The 6,101-nt window shown below is 39.0% G+C and overlaps 1 non-coding gene across 1 annotated transcript; it reads left to right on the top strand.

The window, feature by feature from the left end:
• Positions 1 to 487: 487 nt before the first annotated feature.
• LOC129673799 (small nucleolar RNA SNORA17) lies at positions 488 to 618 on the top strand. Its single transcript, XR_008719728.1, has one exon. It is a non-coding gene; the product is annotated as a small nucleolar RNA SNORA17 (small nucleolar RNA).
• The last annotated feature ends 5,483 nt before the right edge of the window (positions 619 to 6,101 follow it).

Here is a 6,101-nt window from a genome sequence, read left to right as displayed (position 1 = left end):
AAGCAACTAATGACTTCTGAAAAGGGGAGAATTAGTTTCTACTGAGTTGAGCATCCTAATTGGGTATCGAGTACAATATGATCAGCCCTTAGACTGTATATTAAATATTTAAAAGAAACAGCAGGTTGTATTGATATATTCATGCATATGTACTTATTTGTTTATGCATATAGATGTACGAATAATAATTTTAAAAAATCCATTATGTGACAGGGAAGGGTTGGAGAGGTGAAAGGGATGGGGTAAATGATGTGATTATATTTTTATTTTATTTTATTATTTATTCACTTTACATTCCGATCGTAGCCACCTCCCTGCTCTCTTCCTGCTCCCACCATCCCTCCCTCTTCCCCCAATGTCCCCTCTCCTACTCCTCAGAAAAAGGGAGCCCCTAATATCAACCCACCCCAGCACATCTGGCCAGACCACCCTAAAGGCACCCCATCTTGTCTAATGCAATTATATCTTAATTCAAAAGGAAACTACCCCTGCCCCTAGAAGCATTATAGGTGTGGCTGTTGCGTCACATTGTGTCAGTAGGTAATAGACAGGAGAATGGCTGTGTCTTTGCTCCATGTTCTTGCCTATGAGCATCTGGATGATTAGTAGACTAACATTCCCTGAGAGGAGCACCAGTCCAGCACCACGGGGCTTTGACAGAGGCCTACCTTAAGACCACTAGAAGACACCCAGGACCTGAACATGCTGGAGACTATAAGAACCCTGCCTGGGACTGAGGGCCAGAGGCAGGAGTGGGCTCGAGACAGAGGACCACTCAGGCAGACTGGGCCTCTATCATCTTCGTTTGGTATTTACGGTCATCTTCTTGTGCTTCAGCTGTGTTACAGCATCGAAGGCCTGCTGTAGTAAGACAGACTCTGGGGATGCCTATTGCTCTGGCTGTTGTCAATTGTGCTCTTACGCTGGTCTTTAGCATCTGTGTTTTGAGGTTATTACAGGTTTAGACGCTGGTTTCTGAGTTTATCTTCCTTGGATAGGTGGTTTTGGTATGTTTTTATCCTTGGCTTTTGCTTCCTCTCTGTCTTCTGGCCTGTGTGTCCTGGGGTTCTGGTGACTAGTGAGTCTTCAAATCTAGTACTGTGTTTGCGCTGGGGTTCTTGGGTCTCAGTAGCCTCTAGGATTTTAGCCTCTAGAGTTTCTAGTCGAGTATGGCTTGGAGTGCCTGGTGATAGCATGCCTCTAGGAAAGCTGGTGGAGTTGTGAAATGAAAAATGGAGCCTGGGGAGTAGGGTACAGTTTAAGGCGGTGGTTGAGTATGGTTTTAGGAGATATGGCGCACAAGGGCTTGGGGCAGGCTCTTACCTGACTACATCTGGTGCCAGAGGCTTCCAAGAAATCAGGCCAAGTCGTGGGAATGGAAATTTATCACAGGATCCGGGTGCGCTCTGTTTGTTGTGCTTTCGGGTGACTTAGTTGGCAGGAGCTTGAAGGAGAGTCACCTGGAGTCCTCGGTGCAGGAAGGTCCAGGAAAGCAGACAGTTGTGGGGCCGGAAACGAAGCACAGGGTTTAGGGTGCAGTTTATTGCTGTTGTGTGTGCTTTTAGGGGAGTTAGAAGGCAGGATTTTAGGGGCAGGGAGAGGCTTTTCCGCAGTACTTGGTGCTTGAGGGCATCCTGGGGTCCCCATGGCCAACAGACCTCCAGAAAATCAGGCAAGATTATGGAGTTGTTATTCTTTTTGGAGAATACTGACAGCATCACATTAAACTGTTTAACAATAAAACATTAGTAAATATTCTTTACTAAATGTTCAGAAAAACATTTATTGCAGATGTGTCAAAGAATGCTAGTTTTTAAACCTGTTGATTTGATTTAGCCACACAGAGCGTAAATTCTTCATTTAGTACCCTTGCCTCTGAAGCAACAGAGAAAGAATAGCACTAGTTACAAATGTATTGAGTTATTTCTGCAGCTGTAAAATATTTTTACAATCATCCACGGGAAAATATGTTTTACACACTGATATAATACACACACACACACACACACACACACACACACAAACATATCCATTTATAGGAAGTTACATCCACACAGAACTGAAAAACATATTTCATACTGGGGAGCTTATTTTTACTTTCAACAGTGAATGCTAATATTGTTTCAACTTGGCTTTTACAGCTTTTAATGTGAGTCAAAGTCCTCTTGGTGTTTACTAGCACCAACCAAATGGATATCATTAGGTACCAAAATACATACCTATAATTTGAAAATCACTGACATCACAGAACTTAGAGATACTTTTTGTCATGTTCATAAAACATTGTTTTATTTTCTAAAAAGAAAACATATTTCATGCATAGACCAAACACTATAAGGTTGTTTTGCCCGAAGGAATAGTTTCTTAATGATGTACTGGTGTTTTCCCAATGGGTGTGGTTCTTTATAGCTCAGATACAGAGTATGTACATCCTGAAGTAAAATGATAAGAGCAGTGTGTGTTTCAAATTGTTAACAAACTTCAAATTGATTCTAGCAAGCAGAAGTTCATTTACCAAATGGAGCTGATGAGCTCACAGGATAAGTATGTTGGCTTAAAAATGAAGCCCCACATTCCCTGAGGAATTACTGTTTTCACCAGGCTCTTTCTTCATGTGTTAATTGTGGGGTGGGAAGCAAGTTATATGTCTTATCCTTTTTTTTTTTTTTCTACTTGCCCTGACTGCCAGAATTTCTTTAAGGTGGTTATAGAAGTAGAAGAGATGTTTGAGGAACCATATACAGAATGAAACCAAAAGGACATAGAGTAACAAAAAATATAATGATAAGTTTACAAATATTTTCAGGGGCCAGAGAGTTACATCAGTGAGTAAAGGTGCTTCTCGTGCAAGCCTGGTGACTGGAATTTGATCCCTTGTATCCACTTAAAGGAAGAAGGATGGAGAGAACTGATTCCACAAAGTTGTAATCTGACCTTCACATTTCTGCCCACAAACGATTATCACACACAAATGCACACACACACACACAATTTTAAAAAAAACACACAAAACAATAATAGCATTTTGTCAATGAGACTGATAAGAGCTTCAAAATTATTAACACTGAAATATGAAATACTTGGCTATGAATGTAATGATTATGTTAATTTCAGAAAATATTAATACTGTGATAATCATTCATATTTTATGTATTGTAGGTATAAAAAATAAAATAAGAAAGCTGTTCTGTGATCTATTCTGTGGTGATGAAGCATTTTCATAAGAAATTTTATCATTGATATAAAAAGATAATTTTATAGAACAGACCCCATCTTTTCTATCTCATGTGCTGATGAACCTTTCAGAAAATATTTATATACAAAAATATTCTGTGTGGAAAGTGAAGGAAGAAAAGAGAAGAGATTGGGTGAAAGTTTTTTGAAAGACAGAGTCTAGGAGCCATTTCTGTCACCTCTTTTCTCATTTGGGACATTTTCACTCATCAATATTTTCAATTCTAGAGCTAGACCTGTCATTCAGATGAGAGTTCACTGCAGTTAACTTTCAGATTTATGAATATGGCCAAAGAAGGCAATCTGAACAATTTAGCTATGAAAAGACTGCCAAATTTGGTACTAAAAACTGAATGGCTACTGTTTACTTACACATGGCAAAGAAACATATTGTCACAGTGAATGGATTTGTAGTCCAAAAGAAGAAAAACAAAACATTAAAGCCCAGAAGTCAAGGACAGAAGAAAGGGGTGGGGAGCAAAGTCAAAGTTCAGACATGAATCTCTCTCTCTCTCTCTCTCTCTCTCTCTCTCTCTCTCTCACACACACACACACACACACACACACACGTCTTTTGTCTTGTGTAAATAAATTAATAGCTCATGTGCACAAGAGCCAATTTACCCAATGTGCAATTCACAAAGGAAACATTCTGAGTTACACAGACACATGGGTAAATGTGGTGAGGGTTTTAGGAAAGCCTGCACTTTGCATGGAAATTAAATATAGGCACTGGGAAAGTCCTTACTGTGCACACATGGGCTGAATCCACGCTGAGCATATGGAACTCATTCCATCTTCTGTAAACTGCACAGGGCTTGCTTTCTGCCTCATCTCTCATGCAGCCAGTCAGTACAAGGGATGTGTGAATGTCACTCAGCCTTTCAGCGTATCTCCCAGCTTTACACCTAAAACTGTCAAAGGCCAGCAGCATGTCAATGGGCATACAACAGCCCAAAACGTCAGCAAGACTAGTAGGAACAATACATAGGGGAAGGGCAGCATGTGCAGTGAGCGCTGATTGAACGCACTTGAAGTTCTCCCCTGACTCCTTCACCAAGAGCTTCTGAGACAGGGAACGTCACTCAGTTTCTAGTCTTCATCAGTAGCCTGAGAAGAATGTTTCCCATTATAGCTGCTTCGCGGAAATGCCAGTAATGATATTTAAGGTTTTCATGTAAAATACTTCTGGCAATTTATGTACAAAAAGTAAGTATATTGGGCTTTATAAAGTTAGATAATCTGATGAAACAGAATTCCTGCTGAAATTATTAAACAAAAATCCTAAAAAACTAAATTATCCATTTAAAAAGAACTGAGATAAATGTTTCTTGTAGAACTAACTACCATAAAAGCATTTCTTTTCCCTTTCTTTATAAAAACAAAGAACCTAAAAATCTTGGAAGGAGTAATGATACTAGACACAACTGAATCCCCAAATTAACATGAAACCAGTAATTACTAAAATGTGGTAAGTTCTCTGCTGAGCTCAACCTTGCTTACCACCCACAAATCAGTTTCCTTTTGATTAATTCAGTACAAGGGCCAAGAACTGCATGGATCTACTCCCTCTGGGGCAGTGTGAAGGTCCATCATTTCCAAAGAACAGTGTGTGCTTAGGCAGCTGAGCCATTCTCATAATAGCACTCTGACCACAAAAACATATTGCTCCATAGACATGTCAATTCAGCATTCTGTACTAAAATCACACAAGTAGTCAAGGGAAAAGGCATGGTGCCTAGCTCTACATTTTGTCAAAGAGTTTCCCAAAGCATGGAAGTAGGGGTCATGATGTTTTAACTAAACCCTTGGTCATGATGAGCTGAATTTAGTATCCGGATTTAATGTGGATGCGTGACTTTAAACACACTTCCTTAATTTACCTATGTGCATTGCTTTCTTCATCTATCACATGGAACTAATAAATCGAACCTGTATGAGTAGCATGTGATACATGAAACATTCACATAGGATGGATATTTCTGTGAGGCCATTAGACTCTAGACACTTGCTTGTTGAACACTCTAAATAAATCTTATGTAAAAGGAGTCACACAGAATATTTCACAATGTAACAAATTTGTGATTCACATCTGATAGAGGGTACATATAGAAATGATAACATTTTTCATAGAGTAACTTGAAACTCAAACTAATGGATGGCTTGGGAACTTCATCAGATCATGTGCCTCGATGCCTTTGAACAAGGAAATGTAGAATTATGGGAGCCAGCGCCAATGTAATATTTAACACAAACAAAAACGGAAGCTCCTTTAAAAGACTGCCTGATGCTTAGGAAAGATATAGCTAAAATAATTATGATTGTTTACATAATTAGAATTAATTATGAATAATTAAAGATTTAAAAATTAACTGAAAGTTAATGCGATAATCCTTCAGCTATTAGTCACAGCAAGACACATTCATTCTCCAGAAGTCAAAGGTCAATTTCTTCATACTCAACTCCTCACGATTCTGGAGATATATATAATCATTCCTCAGGAAGCAAGGTCCATCTTCTTCAGTTTCAACTTTGCATGGTTTTCTTTTATTTTTCTCTCCTCTATTTAGACTGTAATAATAAATCATTTGCCTCCTCCTTAGTGTAGCCCTATTGAGTAGCAATGATCACATAAAATTGTAGGTGTTGATCATAAATAGCTGGAGAGATGGCCCAGTGGTTAAGAGCACTGTCTGCTCTTCCAGAGGTCCTGAGTTCAAATCTCAGCAACTACATGGTAGCTCACAACCATCCACAATGGGATCTGATACCCTTTTCTCACATAGATCTAGATGCAAATAAGGCATTCATCTAAAATAGATAGATAGATAGATAGATAGATAGATAGATAGATAGATAGATAGATA

This window comes from Psammomys obesus, unplaced genomic scaffold (genome assembly GCF_907164565.1).
Source record: "Psammomys obesus unplaced genomic scaffold, mPsaObe1.curated_primary_1811, whole genome shotgun sequence".
Lineage (NCBI taxonomy): Eukaryota > Metazoa > Chordata > Mammalia > Rodentia > Muridae > Psammomys > Psammomys obesus.
The sequence above is the reverse complement of the archived record's forward strand: the minus strand, read 5'-3'. Positions and strand labels throughout refer to the sequence as shown.